Raw genomic sequence first — 15,526 nt, 5'->3', positions numbered from 1 at the left:
AAAAAAAAAAAAAAAAAGTTTGGAGGAAGGAATTTTTTTTCTTCTTAAATGTTAATTTGTTTAAAGATGAAAGATGACATCAGTAAGATGGCTGAATAGGAGTTCCCAACATAGTTCCCTAGCAGAAGCATCAATTTGAACAACTACCCATACTAAAATGCTTTCCCAAGAGCTAAAGAATCTAAGCAAGAGAATATACCACCTGGGTGGAGCACAGAAATAAAAAAAGATTCACTGAAGAGGGAAGGAAAGGACAGTTTTACATTGAGCAAGCATGCCATGCCTCTCCTAAGGCCAAACAGCACTGTGTGGAGAAAGTTACCTTCTCTCTCCTTTGCATGGCAAATGGAGAGTGAAATGAGCACAAGACTTTGCTGCAAACCCCAGCACCAGGTCCTCCTCTGAACCTTGGCAGTAGACCAACTGCTGCAATCTCAGGCTTCAGGCCTACCCCAGCACCAGGACAGCCTTTATGGTCCAGGCTCCAGCCCCGCCTCAGGGACTCTGATTCCTAGGCTTCCCTAGAGCCAGACTAAACCCTATAGCCCCAGATTCCAGTCTGTCTACAATGGACTGAGGCTCCAAGCCAGTGCCCACACCTAGGCTAGAGGCCCACCCCAGTAGACTTTGGCACTGGACCAGCCCCAGGAAACCCAGGATTCAAGCCCACAACTATGGTCTCAGGCTTCAAGCTGGTTCCCAGGAACACAGGTGCCAGGCCCTCCCAGTGGATCCTAATGACAGGCCAACCCTGGTGGTCACACAACCCAGTCCATCCCTGCAACTCAGACTCAAGACCCACCTCAATACCAGGTCAGCACCCTTGGAACTAGGCTTCAGTTCAGCCCCTGTGGACATAAGGTACAGGAACACAGTCATTAGGTCCACTCCAATGGACACCAGCCCAAGGTCAGTTGCCATGGATAAGGGGCTTAACCCATGAATGCAGGCACCAGGCTGATCTCTACAGACCCAAATGTCAGGTACATCTGCCCACTAACTTAGTCACTAGGCCATGCCACTGAAAAAACCAGCAGTAAGTTCAACTATGGACCCTACCAGAGGTCCTTTTCAGAATCTCTCTATGGGCTAACTGATGAAGGGTATTCCATGCCAAAGCCAGTCTGTATAGACTGGAAGAGATACTTACTTTTTCAAATGCACAGACACCAATAAAAAGTCACAAGGATCATGAATAATGAGGAAAACATGGCATCAACAAAAAAACAAAGTAGAAAACCACTGACCGACTCTAAAGAAATGAAGATGTGGCTAGGCATGGTGACTCATGCCTGTAAGCCCAGCACTTTGGGGGGCCAAGGTGGGTAGATTGCTTGAGTTTGAGATCAGGAGTTTGAGACCAGCCTGAGCAACATGGCAAAACCTTGTCTCTACAAAAAATACAAAAATTAGTGAGACGTGCTGGCATGCACCTTTGGCCCCAGCTACTCAAAAGGCTGAGGTGGGAGGATTGCTTGAGCTCAGGAGGTTGAGGCTGCAGCGAGTCATGATTGTGCCACTGCACTACAGCCTAGGCAACAGAGTAAGACCATATCTCAATAACAACAAAAGAAAGAAAAAAGGAAGGGAGGAAGGAAGGAAGAAAGGAAGGCAGGAAAGAAGGAAGGAGAAAAAGAAAAAAAAAAATAAGATTTATGAACTGCCTGATAAAGAATTCAAAATAACTGTCTTAAAGTAGCTCAATAAAATGTATGAGAACACAGATAGACAGCTAAAGAAAATCAGAAAAACAATGCACGATCAAAGTTAGAAGTTCAACAAAAAATACAAAGAACATAAAAAAAGAACCAAAAGAAAATTCTGGAGCTGAAGAACACAATGATTAAACTGAAAAATTCCATAGACAGCTTCCACAGCAGACTCAATCAGGCATAAAAAAAATCAGCAAGCTTAAATGACAGGTCATTTGAAATTACCCAGTTTCAGAGAGAGAGAAAAAGTAAAAGAGTGAAGAAATTTTGAGAGACTTATGAGACATAAATGAACCAGTTTTTGCATTGTGGAAGTGTAAGAAGCAGCACAGAAAAAGGGAGGCGAGAAAGCTTATTTAAACAAATAATGACCAAAATTTTCCCAAATTTGAAAAGTGAAGTGAACATCTAGTTCCACAAAACCCAAGGACCTCAAACTGTTTAAATATAAAGAAATCTTCACTGACACACATTATAATCAAATTCTCAAAAGTAAAGGCAACAAGGGAATTTTGAAAGCAGAAAGAGAAAAATGACTCACCACATACAAGAGAACATCCATTAAACTATCAGTGGATTTTTCAGCACAAACTTCACAGATTAGGAGAGTGTGGAATAATATATATTCAGAGTGCTAAAAGGAGAAAAGAAAAACACTGCCAACCAGGAATACTATATACCTGACAAAGCCATCTTTCCAATATGAAGAAGAGATAAAGACTTTCCAGACAAACAAAAGCTATGGGAATTCATCACCACTATACCTACCTTATAAGAAATGCTACTGGGTGCTACTGGGAGTTCTTTAAGTTCAAATAAAAGGATACTAGCTAACATCATGAAAACATGTTAAGGCAGGCACTATGGCTCACACCTGTAATCCCAGCACTTTGGGAGGCCAGGACAGGAAGATCACTTGAGCCCAGGAGTTTGAGACCAGCCTGGGCAACATAGCAAAACCCCATCTCTACAAAAAATAGAAAAAATTAGCTGGGCATGGAGGTGCCCATCTGTAGTCTCAGCTACTCAGGAGGCTGAGGTGGAAGGATCACTTCATCCAGGAGGTAAAGGCTGTAGTAAGCTGTGATTGCACCACTACATTCCAGCCTGGGTGACAGAATGAGATAGGAAAGAAAGGAAAGGGAGAAAGAGAGGAAGGAAGGAAGGAAGGAAGGGAGGGAGGGAGAGAAGGGAGAGAGGAAGGAAGGGAGGGAGGGAGGGAAGGGAGAGAGGAAGGGAGGGAGGGAGGGAGAGAGGGAGATCACATCACTGCACTCCAGCCTGGGTGATAGAGTGAGACTCCATCTCAAAAGAAATACATTAATTAATTAATTAAACAAATAAATTTTTAAAATTCTAAAATTCATATTGAATCTAAAATGAGCCCACGTAGCCAATGCAAGGCTAAGCAAAAAGAACAAATCTAGAGGCATCACATTACCCAACTTCAAACTATGCTACAAGACTGTAGTTACCAAAACAGCATGATACTGGTATAAAAGTAGGCATGTAGACCAATGATACAGAATAGAGAACCCAGAAATAAAGCCAAACACAGCCAACTGATCTTCAAGAAAGTAAACAAAAACGTAAAGTGGGGAAAGGACACCCTATCCATCTAATGGTGTTGGGATAATTGGCAAGCTTCATTGGTGAATTCTACCAAACACTTAAAGAAGAGTTAATGCCTACAAAACACTGCTGAATGAAATCACAGATGATACAAATGGAAAAATATTCCATGCTCATGGATTGAAAGAATCAATATTATTAAAATGAGCATACTGCCAAAAGTGATCTACAGATTCAATGCTCTTCCTCTCAAATTACCGTCATTTTTCATAGAATCAGAAAAAACTATTTTAAATTTAATATGGAACTAAAGGCCGGGCGCCGTGGCTCACGCTTGTAATCCCAGCACTGTGGGAGGCTGAGGCAAGTGGATCACGAGGTCAAGAGATCGAGACCATCCCAGTCAACATGGTGAAACCCCCTCTCTACTAAAACTACAAAACATTAGCTGGGCATGGTGGCACGTGCCTGTAATCCCAGCTACTCAGGAGGCTGAGGCAGGAGAATTGCTTGAACCTAGGAGGCGGAGGTTGCGGTGAGCCGAGATCGCGCCATTGCACTCCAGCCTGGGTAACAAGAGTGAAACTCTGTCTCAAAAAAAAAAAAAAAAGGAACTAAAAAAGAGTTGTGTAGTAAAAGCAATCCTAAGCAAAAAGAACAAAGCCAGAGGCATCAGATTACCTCACTTCAAACTATCCTGCAAGACTAGGGTAATCAAAGCAGTATAGTACTGACACAAAAGCAGACACATAGACCAGTGTAAGAGAATAGACAATCCAGAAAGAAAGCCACACGCTTACCACCATCAGTTCTTAGGCAAAATCGACAAAAATAAGCTACAGGCAAAGGACTCCCTTATCAATAAATACTGCTGGGATAACTGGTTAGCCATATGCAGAAGAATGAAACTGAACTTCTAGCTTTTACCATACACAAAAATTAACTCAAGATAGATTAAAGATTTAAATATAAAACCTCAAACTATAAGAGTTCTAGAAGAAAATCTAAGAAACATTATTCTGGACATGAGCTTTGGGAAGGAATTTATGACTAAGTCCTCAAAAGCAATTGCAATTTGTCAACTAAAATTGACAAATGGGACCTAATTGAACTGAAGAGCTTCTGTATGCAAAAGAAACTATTAACAGAGTAAACAGACAACCTGCAGAATGGGAGAAAATATTTGCAAACTATGCATCCAACATAGGTCTGATATCCGAACCTATAAGAAATGTAAAGAATTGAACAAGCAAAAAACAAATAAAAAATATGCAAAATGTATAAACCTCATTAAAAAATCAGCAAAACTTATGAACAGATGCTTCTAAAAAAAAGACATACAAGTGACCAAAAAAACATATGAAGAAATATTCAACATCACTAATTATCAGAGAAGTACAAATTAAAACCAGAGTAAGATATACCATCTTATACCAGTCAGAATTGCTACTATTAAAAAGTCAAAAGATAGGCCGGGCGCGGTGGCTCAAGCCTGTAATCCCAGCACTTGGGGAGGCCAAGGCGGGTGGATCACGAGGTCAAGAGATCGAGACCATCCTGGTCAACATGGTGAAACCCAGTCTCTACTAAAAATACAAAAAACATTAGCTGGGCATGGTGGCGCGTGCCTGTAATCCCAGCTACTCAGGAGGTTGAGGCAGGAGAATTGCCTGAACCCAGGAGGCGGAGGTTGCGGTGAGCCGAGATCGCGCCATTGCACTCCAGCCTGGGTAACAAGAGTGAAACTCCGTCTCAAAAAAAAAAAAAAAAAGTCAAAAAATAGCAAATGCTGGCAAGGCTGTGGAGAAAAGGGAACACTTATTCACTGTTGGTAGTGATGTAAATTAGCTCAGCTACTGTGGAAAACAGTTTGGAGATTTCTCAAAGAACTCAAAACAGAGCTACCATTTAACCCAGCAATCCCATTACTGGGTACATAATGAAAGGAAAATAAATTATTTTACCAAAGTGACACATGCACTCATATGTTCATCACAACATTATTCACAATAGCAATGACATGGAATCACCCAAAATGATCATCAATGGTCATATATCTAATATGGGGCTAATATCTGAAATATATAAGGATCTCAACTCAATAGCAAGAAAACAAATAACCAAATTTTTAAACAGGAGAAGGTTGTGAGTAGACATTTCTCAAAAGAAGACATAAAAGTGACTAAGAGGTACAGTATATGAAAATACATTCAGTATCACTAATCATCAGTGAAATGCAAATCAAAACCAGGATGAAATGTTATTTCACACCTGTTAGAATGGCTATCTTCATAAAACAAAAGATAACAAGTATTGGAGAGGATACGGATAAAAGGGAACACTTACACAACGTTGCTGGGAATGTAAATTGATACAGTCATTAAGGAAAACAGTTTGGAGAATCCTTAAAAATTAAAAGTAGAACTACCATATGACCTAGAAATCCTACCTCTGGCTGTACATACAAAGGAAATGAAACCAATATCTCAAAGAGATAGATATCTGCACTTCCATGTTCATAGTAGCCTTATTCACGACAGCTGAGATATAGAATCAACCATTGACCAATAAGTGGAAAAAGAGAATGCAGTATATATTTACAGTGGCGTACTATTCAGCCTTTAAATAAGAAGGAAACTGTCATTTGTGACAACCCAGTGAAGTGGAGGATATTAGGCTAAGTGAAATAAACCATGCACCGAAAGACAAATACTGCATGATCTCACTTATGTGTGGAATCTTAAAAAGTTGAACTCATAGAAGCAAAGAAAAGAATGGTGATTTCCAGGGGCTGAAGGGGTTGGGGAAATGGGGAGATGTTGGTCAAAGGGTATCAAGTTTCAGTGATACAGGTTCTGGAGACCTAATGTATAGCATAGTGACTATAGTTAGTTGTGTTGTTTACTTGAAATTTGCTAGGAGAATAGATAGATCTTAAGTGTTCTCACCACAAAAATAGATGATAACTCTTTGAGGTAATGGATATGTTGATAGTTTGACTATGGTAATCATTTCACAATGTATACATCTATCAAAACATCATGTTGTACACTGTAAATATATACTAATTTTGTATGTCAATTATAGTGCAGTAAAACTGGAAAAAAATAAAAAAAAATTTTAAATAATGAAAAAGATGAAAAAGTCTGCCTACCATGAAAGTTACCCTATAGTATCACTCAAAATTTTGGAGCGGTCTAAAATCAGACCCACAGTTTCTGGTGACACATTTCAATATTATGAAGTGTTAACTAAACCTATTTTGAAGTCAATGTATTCTATTAACTTACTCCCAAATCAATTAACTGCATTAGTCGAGACTCTCTTAGAATTAAATCATAAAACTAACTTCAGTCATCTTAAGCAAACTAGCAGCCTAGCTTGATTGCCATGGCTTGAGAAAATACTCAGAACAGCAGGTGCTCATCTTATGGACTGGTGATCTGGACTCACCATTGCCTGGATTTGCTTTCCCTTTCCATTTGTCTCCAGTCTCTGCCTGTAATGTCTGCATCCACCTCCAGTTGGAGAGAATGAAATTAAGCCAAGACAAGCCAGGGTTAAATTAATCAGAAGCAAGAGAAATAAGGAAACATGCACACGAATGTTCATTGCAGCACAGTTTACAATAGCAAAGACTTGGAACCAACCCAAATGCCCATCGATGATAGACTGGACAGGGAAAATGTGGCATATATACACCTTGGAATATTATGCAGCCATAAAAAACGATGAGTTTGGGTCCTTTGTAGGGACATGGATGAACCTGGAAACCATCATTCTCAGCAGACTGACACAAGATCAGAAAATCAAACACCGCATGTTCTCACTCATAGGTGGGTGTTGAACAAGGAGAACGCATGGACACAAGGAGGGGAGCACTACACACTGGGATCTGTTGGGGGGAAATAGGGGAAGGACAGCGGAGGATGGCGAGTTGGGGAGACAGAGCACGGGGAGAAATGCCAGACATAGGTGATGGGGAGGAAGGCAGCAAATCACACTGCCACGTGTGTACATATGGAACAATCTTGCATGTTCTTAACATGTACCCCAAAACCTAAAATGCAATAAAAAAAAATAAAAACTTATAAACAAGCCAATTCAATCCCAGTCAGCTTTTGAATACATAAGATTTTCATAAACCTTTTACAACCCATTAAAATTTTTTCCCCAACTTTCTATGTTTATTTACTTTTTTCTATATCATTTCCAGTTCAATTTGAAACAACATTTAAATAACTTCTAAACAAAAAAAAATCATTTTTTTATCAAAAAAAAAAAAAAAAAAAGAAGAAGCAAGAAAAAGAGCAAGAGGGAATAAACACAGAAATGGACCCTCCCAGTCTTGAAATTTTAGAAAGTTACATTTGTCTTATCTGAGCTCCTGTCTCAAGAAACCAACAATCAATCCTCTCAGATAGTATCAGTGAACTGAAACTTAACAGATTACCATATCTGGACAATGAGACATCAGACCTCTTGCCAATCATGATTGCCTAACTGATCATCTGCTTCCCGTTGATTTACTTCTCTTCCTTACCTCTCCCTAATCCCTGTTTTCCTTCATGGTTACATTTCTTCCCTGCTACATAAACCCCTAATTTTAGCTGGTCAGGGAGATGGATTTAAGACTGATCTCTCATCCCCTTGGCTGCAGCACCCAAATAAAGCCTTCTTCCCCAGTAATACTTGTTGTCTCAGTTGGCTTTCTGTCTGGTGAGCAGCAGAACCTAGACCAAATCCTTGGCATTTCAGTACAGTGTAAAAGTGTCTATATGGCAAGGGAGTCCCTAGTTTAAAGCTCTGAGATTTCCAGAATCACGGTGGTTCCTGAACCATACTGATTCTTCCTCTGGTTCTGTGGGCTATCCTTCAAATGAAGATCTTTTTTGGCTTATGCTGTTTTGAGTTGAGTTTCTGTCACTTGTAACCCAAAAAGTCCATAAACCTTTTTTTATTCAGATAAACCCACACTAATTAGAATTTACCTCTCTGAATAGTGCTAGAGAACTGATTTCCTCGGAAAGGAAATGTGTGGGCAATTTGTCATCAACCTAATGGTTTGGGATTTGTTACTGCAAGTGAGGCTTCAGGAGAGGGACTAGTATAAGTTATTTATAAGGCATAAAAATGAAGCAGAATTATCAATCAATACTCAAGGCAAAATTATAAAGACTCAAAGTAAAAGCAATAGAGTTAATGATACGAATATGTTATACTAATCAGCAAAGCTATTAATTTCCATGTTCAACAAGCATTCACTGAGCATTCTTTTTGTGCCAGGCACTGTGCTAGGTGCCATAGAGGTCAAAAAGGGGCATAATGCACAGTTCCTGCACTCAATGAGTTTATATTTTCGGTAGAGGACACAAAACTGTTGCTCACATTGCAGTTCTACAAAGTGGTAATGAAGTGGCCCATAAAATAAGATAAAGTAAAGAATTATTCAGCGTCTCAAAGGTGAAGGAGTTTTGTCCCACATTGAGATGAGCCAAGATTCATGGAGGAGTGGCACTGACATGAATGTTGACAGAAGGGCATCCTTTAAACAAATAAAATGTGGAGTGGGAGGATAGGGGTAAAGAAGGGGTGGCTAAAACACTCTAAATAGAGAGAAGAACAGGAGCCAAAGCACAGGAGTTTGTAAACATCATTTTGTTAGGATAGTGAGTTTTGCCAGATAATATAAGGTCTTAAAAATCAGGCTCAAGAACACATGAACACAGGGAGGGGAGCACTACACACAGGGGTCAGTTGGGAAGAAATAGGGGAGGGACGGTGGTGGGTGTGGAGCTGGGGAGAGATAGCAAGGGGATAAATGCCAGATGGAGGTGATGGGGAGGAAGGCAGCAAATCACACTGCCACACGTGTACCTATGCAACAATCTTGCATGTTCTTCACATGTACTCCAAAACCTAAAATGCAATACAATAAATGGAAAAAAAAATCAGGCTCAGAGATTTAGACTTTGTCTGGGTGAACGAGGCACCAGTGCAAATTGTATAAACAGAATGAAGCCAAATTAATAGAGCAATGGTAGACTGGATGAACTGACCTTAGAAGAGACTGAATACAGCACAGCCCTCAGAAGGCTGTTAAAATAGTCTAGATGAGAGCTCATGGGTGATTCATTTGAGAAGTCGCTAAGGAAATGGAGAAATAAGAAGAGTTGTGGAAAATATTAAGGAGATAGGACAGGCCTTGTCAATTGACTAGACAATGAAAGATGATGTCTAAGTTGTATGAACAGGAGCTAAAAGGAAAAGAGGGCCACTAACTGACCTAGGGGGAGGAAAGCAGTAAAAGCAGGTTTGTGAAGGGAAGGATAGCTTGGGCTATCTTGTGCTTGAGGTGTCTTGTGACTATCCTAAGGTAGAAGACCAGGAAGCAGTTAAGTGTAAAACTATTGAGTTTAGGAAAGAAGTTGGGAACACAGGTTTAGCTTTGGTAGTGTGCCGAGAGTGAGCAGTTGAGGTCAAAAAATTTGACCAATTAGAGGAAGTGAGAAAAAAATTGGCAAAAGACATAAATAGCATTGGCAAATAGAAACCACCTCTTCCTTGTTTGATTTCTTGAGCTCTTATCTTCTGTCCAATAGGGAATGATGATACTACTTAAGCCACAGGCAAAATAAGACAACAAATGTAAAGCACTTTGAATGCTGGCTGGAACATGGTAAGGATTCAGTGAATGTTGTCCTGGAGGATCAACAGAGTGATTGTTCTAATGAATGGAAGTAGTTAAATAAATAATATTATGCAGCTATTTAAAATTATGTTTTTGAAGAATAGTAAAATGACTTGGGGAAATGCCTTTAATATTAAGAGGGAAAATCAGAATAAAAATGGTAACTCTACCATGTAGAAATGTGAATACAGACACAAACACTTGCAATAAAAAAATGCTCACAGTGGCTACCTCCAGGTAATGAGAATAATGCAAATCAAAGCTTTTTTTTCTTTATTTTTCACTGCATTGTCTGTATTTTTATAATAAGTATATATTACTTTATTATAAAAAATAATTTCAAACAAAGAAAGTTTAATCAATAGCATCAAATATTTTAGAAAGTTACAATGGGGGAAAAACCATTGATTGTGGCAACCAGATGATCACCAGTGACAGTTTTAGCAGAATAACGATGGTAGAAGCTACTTTAAAAAATAAAATATTGGCCGGGCGCAGTGGCTCAAGCCTGTAATCCCAGCACTGTGGGAGGCCGAGGCGGGTGGATCACGAGGTCAAGAGATCGAGACCATCCTGGTCAACATGGTGAAACCCCATCTCTACTAAAACTACAAAAAATTAGCTGGGCATGGTGGCGCGTGCCTGTAATCCCAGCGACTCAGGAGGCTGGGGCAGGAGAATTGCCTGAACCCAGGAGGCGGAGGTTGCGGTGAGCCGAGATCGCGCCATTGCACTCCAGCCTGGGTAACAACAGTGAAACTCCGTCTCAAAAAAAAAAAATAAATAAATAATAAAATAAAATAAAATAAAATAAAATATTTCGGTCGGGTGCGGTGGCTCACGCCTGTAATCCCAGCACTTTGGGAGGCAGAGACAGGTGGATCACGAGGTCAAGAGATCAAGACCATCCTGGCCACCATGGTGAAACCCCGTCTCTACTAAAAATACAAAAAATAGCTGGGCGTGGTGGTGCACATCTGTAATCTCAGCTACTCAGGAGGCTGAGGCAAGAGAATCGCTTGAACCTGGGAGGTGGAGGTTGCAGTGAGCCAAGATCGCGCCACTGTACTCCAGCCTCACAACAGAGCGAGAACTTGTCTCAAAAAAAAAAGAAAAAAAAAATAGAAAAGTATTAATAAGGTTGAAACCATCCGTATACTTCTCTCTAATAACATTTCCCCTTTTTCTCTGCAAGAAGTAGAGATTATTCCAAATGCTGTGCTTAAAGCCATATTTTGAAGAGTTCTGTGAGCAGGCGTTGAGAGAATGAAAGCTGGGACTCTGGAAGGCTCTTTCATGATTTGGTGGTAAAGTGGAAGAGAACAATAGAACAATAGCTTGAGGGAAGTACAAAGTGGAGAGAAGGATGGTAATTTAGAATGGAGCAGAAGTGAGAATGTTTCCAGCAGAAGTCAAGGTATAGATTAAAGGTGCAAGAGTTATGGGAAGCTATGACTAAAAAAAAAATCTACTCTCAAAAAGGCCAGAATGGTTGAAATAGGCATTTTGGAGAGAAGTACAGCTACATTCCTGAATGACCCATTCTGGTCATTAAAACTACTACATTATTCAGTTTAATGGGTGTATTTTCCTTGTCCTTCAGGGTAAAATATATGCTACATTAGCATAAACCTTTTTTAAAAAAATCAGTCAAATCTCATTGGAAATGTTACAAAACAGAGAAATAGTTAAAACTCAACAAAATATTAACAGAACATACAAAATGTTGCTGTAATTCCTTGACGAATTGAACTCTGTAAAAGAGAAGATTTCTTCATTTTTATTTCAAAAGTGCCACATGCGTAAATCAATTTGTGGTTCCATTTTTACATGATTATTGAAAATGAATAAAAGAGCTACTTGGCTGTTCAAGATGTTACTCTATTTTTCTCAACAAGATTATGCAATAATACCTAAATTTTTAACCAACAGAATGAAATTGGGTTATGGAACAAATTATTCATAGAGATAGGACTCACTTCATAAAAGGTAGACTCTCATGAAACAAGGTGAGCAAGGTTTGAATATTGTTAGTTGCGCCCCAAATATTTCATTCCCAGTTCTGATGATAGTGAAATACATTGAGCAAGCATTTGATAATATTAAAATGGCTATATGCTTTTGAAGGATTTAAAAGACTTGATCTTAAGAAACTATTTACAATATTCAATCGGTATGCCTCCTCACATACATCTTTGAAAGGATTTATTAAAATTAATCAGCATTAGTCTGAATTCTTATTTAAAGAGTAGGGTAATCCAGGATAGCATCTGTCTCCATAACTGTATTTGCCTGATATTAAATTGCTTCCATGCATGTTTTAGGCAAAATAATCATACAGTAAGCTATTATGAACTCAGGCAGCATCTAATTACTTGTCACTAAAAATTATTTACCAGTAAAAATTATTTTGAATTCTCTTCCATCTAAAACAACCATAAGTGTATACAGTGTCATTGATTCTCAGAGATATCACATGGACATATATTTGAGTCTCAATATTTTGTGATTAGAAAAATAAAGTCACAGAACAGGTCTCCAAAATTGTTTTCAAACTAGTTCACTTATGAAACAGTCAATATTATTCATATATAATTTTCATAGGATATATATTTGCTAAAAAAACACCAAAATTTTTCCTTTGTGGAATGATTATTTTTATCATTTTAATAAACATTGGGAAAATATATTAAAGTTCTTCTCTATTTACTAACATTGCTCTTGAGTAAGTTACCTAGCACCCACAAAGAATGCTTATCCATAGCTGTCAGTCATTCACTGATAGGTCCCACCCAGAGACCCACTGGTAGATCATCACGCACATAGAAAAAACTTAGTTATCATTGACCATGAAGGACTTTGTGAATATATACTAACGGCTGGTTGCCTCCCATTAGAGTTTCTGATTTCAGTATGTCTGGGTAGGACCTAAGAATTTGTAATTTTTTTTAATGCTATATTCCATGCCAAAAGGAATCTGTATTTTTAACAAGTCCTGGGTGATGCTAATGCTACTGCTCTAAGGACCACACTTGAAGAACTACTGGTATAAATAATATGCTTATATGCATAAACCTCTAGGACACATATGCAATGACAATGCCATTGACTTGACATTTGATGGCTTCTCATCTACAAATACAATAACATTCCTCTGAGTATCTTGTTCTTTTAGACATGCCCTAACGTTAATCTCAGCCAGGATAACACAGCAATTTTTGATGTCCTAAAGGACTTACAATTCAGTGTAGGGTACTTGTTATTCCACTCTCTTCCTCTCTGCATTTGACCCAGGACCCTCGGGAAAAACAGATGTCATCTAGCCTCTAATTAGAGAGTCCCTCTGAAATGGGGTAAATTTGTCTCTCTCTCTCTCTCTTTTTTTTTTTTTTTTTTTTTTTGAGATGAAGTCTGTCTCTCTGTGGCCCAGGCTGGAGTACAGTGGCAAGATCTCAGCTCGCTGCAACCTCCTCCTCCCCAGTTCAAGTGATTCTCCTGTCTCAGCCTCCCAAGTAGCTAGAACTACAGGCACGTGCCACCACATCTGGCTCATTCTTTGTATTTTTAGCAGAGACAGGGTTTCGGGGTTTCACCATGTTAGCCAGGATGGTCTTGAACTCCTGACCTTGTGATCCACCTGCCTCGGCCTACCAAGGTGCTGGGATTACAAGCATGAGCCACCGTGCCCAGCCAATTTGTCTCTTTTTTATGGATAAGAAATCATGTTTTGTGGTACTCCAGTGGCATTTCTTGCAAGGAGATTATTTTATTCCCTTAATATGAAAGAAAATTATAGTCCATTAGTAAGCAAAAGGGACGACTGCAAAATCATGAATATAATAGACTAAATGGAAGTTTTGTGGAATTTGATATCTCTATCAGTCAGATCCCTGAAGGAAATATAAGTTTTTCCAGATATTTTAAACAGATATTTCACATAATCAGGTGTTTGCAAAATCATTGAAGGAGTTGGAATATCTGACATCAAGAAGTCTGATCTAGGAATCAGAAAGCCCTTGCCAGCACTGTCTCTCAGCACCCACAAATCTGGTGATTAGATACTGGTATGCCAAATCTGACCACCTCAACTCCTTCTAGGTGCACATCTCCATGACTTTGCTCTTTGGGAGAAGAATATGGTCTTTACTTTATTTCTGCCTTCCAAAGATAAGGTGTGTGCATCTAACTGACAGAATCCAATTTGTATCCTGAACCCTAATTTTAGTTCTTAGATTTCTAGCCCCTGCAGGACAGTAAGGTACTCTAAGATTAGGGATGGACACCAAACAAGCTGATACACATGCTGATATATTTCCATGACAATTATTCACTACCATGTGAAAAAGTCCATGTTTGTCCCAGTTATTTCCTGTTCCTACTTCTCCTTCTCCTCTTGCATGCATACGCATTCACATACACACAGGCATGCGTACACAAGCACACACACAAGCAGAGCTGGGTGTGTCCTACCTTCCTTGTTTCTGTGAGACTTACTATCATTTGATTCCTAAATATTTGCATCAATTTCTATTCTTTTCATAAGAAAATTTTCAAATTGTAGGAGATACAGGTCATCTACGCCTGTCCTCTACTTTAAAGCTTAGGAAGCTGAGGCCAAGAGGTAGATGTCTAGTAATTGGCTGAGTAGGGAGCTGAATCCAGTTCCACTGTTTCTCAATCCTATTCACCTTCCACAAAACATGTAACTCTGTCACTGAACTATGTTGATTGTTCTCTTTATGTCCTTTATTGACATCCCTTCATAGTACCACCATTCTAGCTCAAGTCTTCAAATCTCAAACATGAATTCAAGCAAGAGACCCTGAGATTATCTTCCTGCCCCCTGTGTCTCTCCACTTTAATTTACTCCATATTTTGCCACCATGACTTCATTCTCCTAAAAATTCTTCACTTTGATCACTAAAATGGCATAGATGTTGCTGACAGAATGAAGTTCAAGTTTTTAGTTTGGCCCACCACCAGCCAATCCTCACTATCTTATCCAATTTCACTCTTATATAAGAGGATTAGGACCTTGGCCACTTAGTGATAAGGTATGTCCTTTAAATTACTGGGACAAATCAAGAATAAGAAGTGGTTAACTATTAGGTCAAAGACATAATTAGGAGTCAGATCTGATCTTTTGGTTAGATCAAGGACTACCAATCAAAATATGAGAACTTGGAATAAGGTACAATTCAAGGCCTCTTAGCAAAGTTATGAAGCTGAATGGGAATTCAGCAATCAATAGAGCAATAACTAAATAAATAATTGTTTTAAATCAAAAGGCCTAATTTTTATTTCAAGTTTCAACACTCCCTATATGACTTTGAAGCCCATTACTTAACCTCTTTAAGACAATTTCATCATCTGTAAAGTAAAGACAGTGATAACTTCCTAGTAAGGGGTGTTGTTAAAAATAAATGAAATAACATGTATGAAATAATTGTGGAGCGCATCTAGCATATATTATTAATTCACTCCTTTTTTTCTTCCTTCCTTTATTTATTCACCTACAATTTACCAGGTACTAATCAAAGTGCTTTTTAGA

At 38.9% G+C, this 15,526-nt stretch overlaps 1 long non-coding RNA gene across 2 annotated transcripts in view; it reads right to left on the bottom strand.

Moving 5' to 3' along the window:
- LOC108299751 overlaps positions 1–6,863 on the bottom strand; it is a 9,978-nt gene extending 3,115 nt beyond the window's left edge. For both annotated transcript variants that reach the window (XR_001823100.2, XR_001823099.2), the window contains exon 1: positions 6,738–6,863. This is a non-coding gene — a long non-coding RNA (uncharacterized LOC108299751). The remainder of the gene's footprint in view (positions 1–6,737) is intronic.
- Positions 6,864–15,526: the final 8,663 nt, after the last annotated feature.

Source organism: Cebus imitator, unplaced genomic scaffold (assembly GCF_001604975.1).
Source record: "Cebus imitator isolate Cc_AM_T3 unplaced genomic scaffold, Cebus_imitator-1.0 Scaffold24, whole genome shotgun sequence".
In the NCBI taxonomy this organism is placed as follows: Eukaryota; Metazoa; Chordata; class Mammalia; order Primates; family Cebidae; genus Cebus; species Cebus imitator.
Note: the sequence above shows the minus strand (reverse complement) of the source record. Positions and strands in the feature narration are given on the sequence as shown.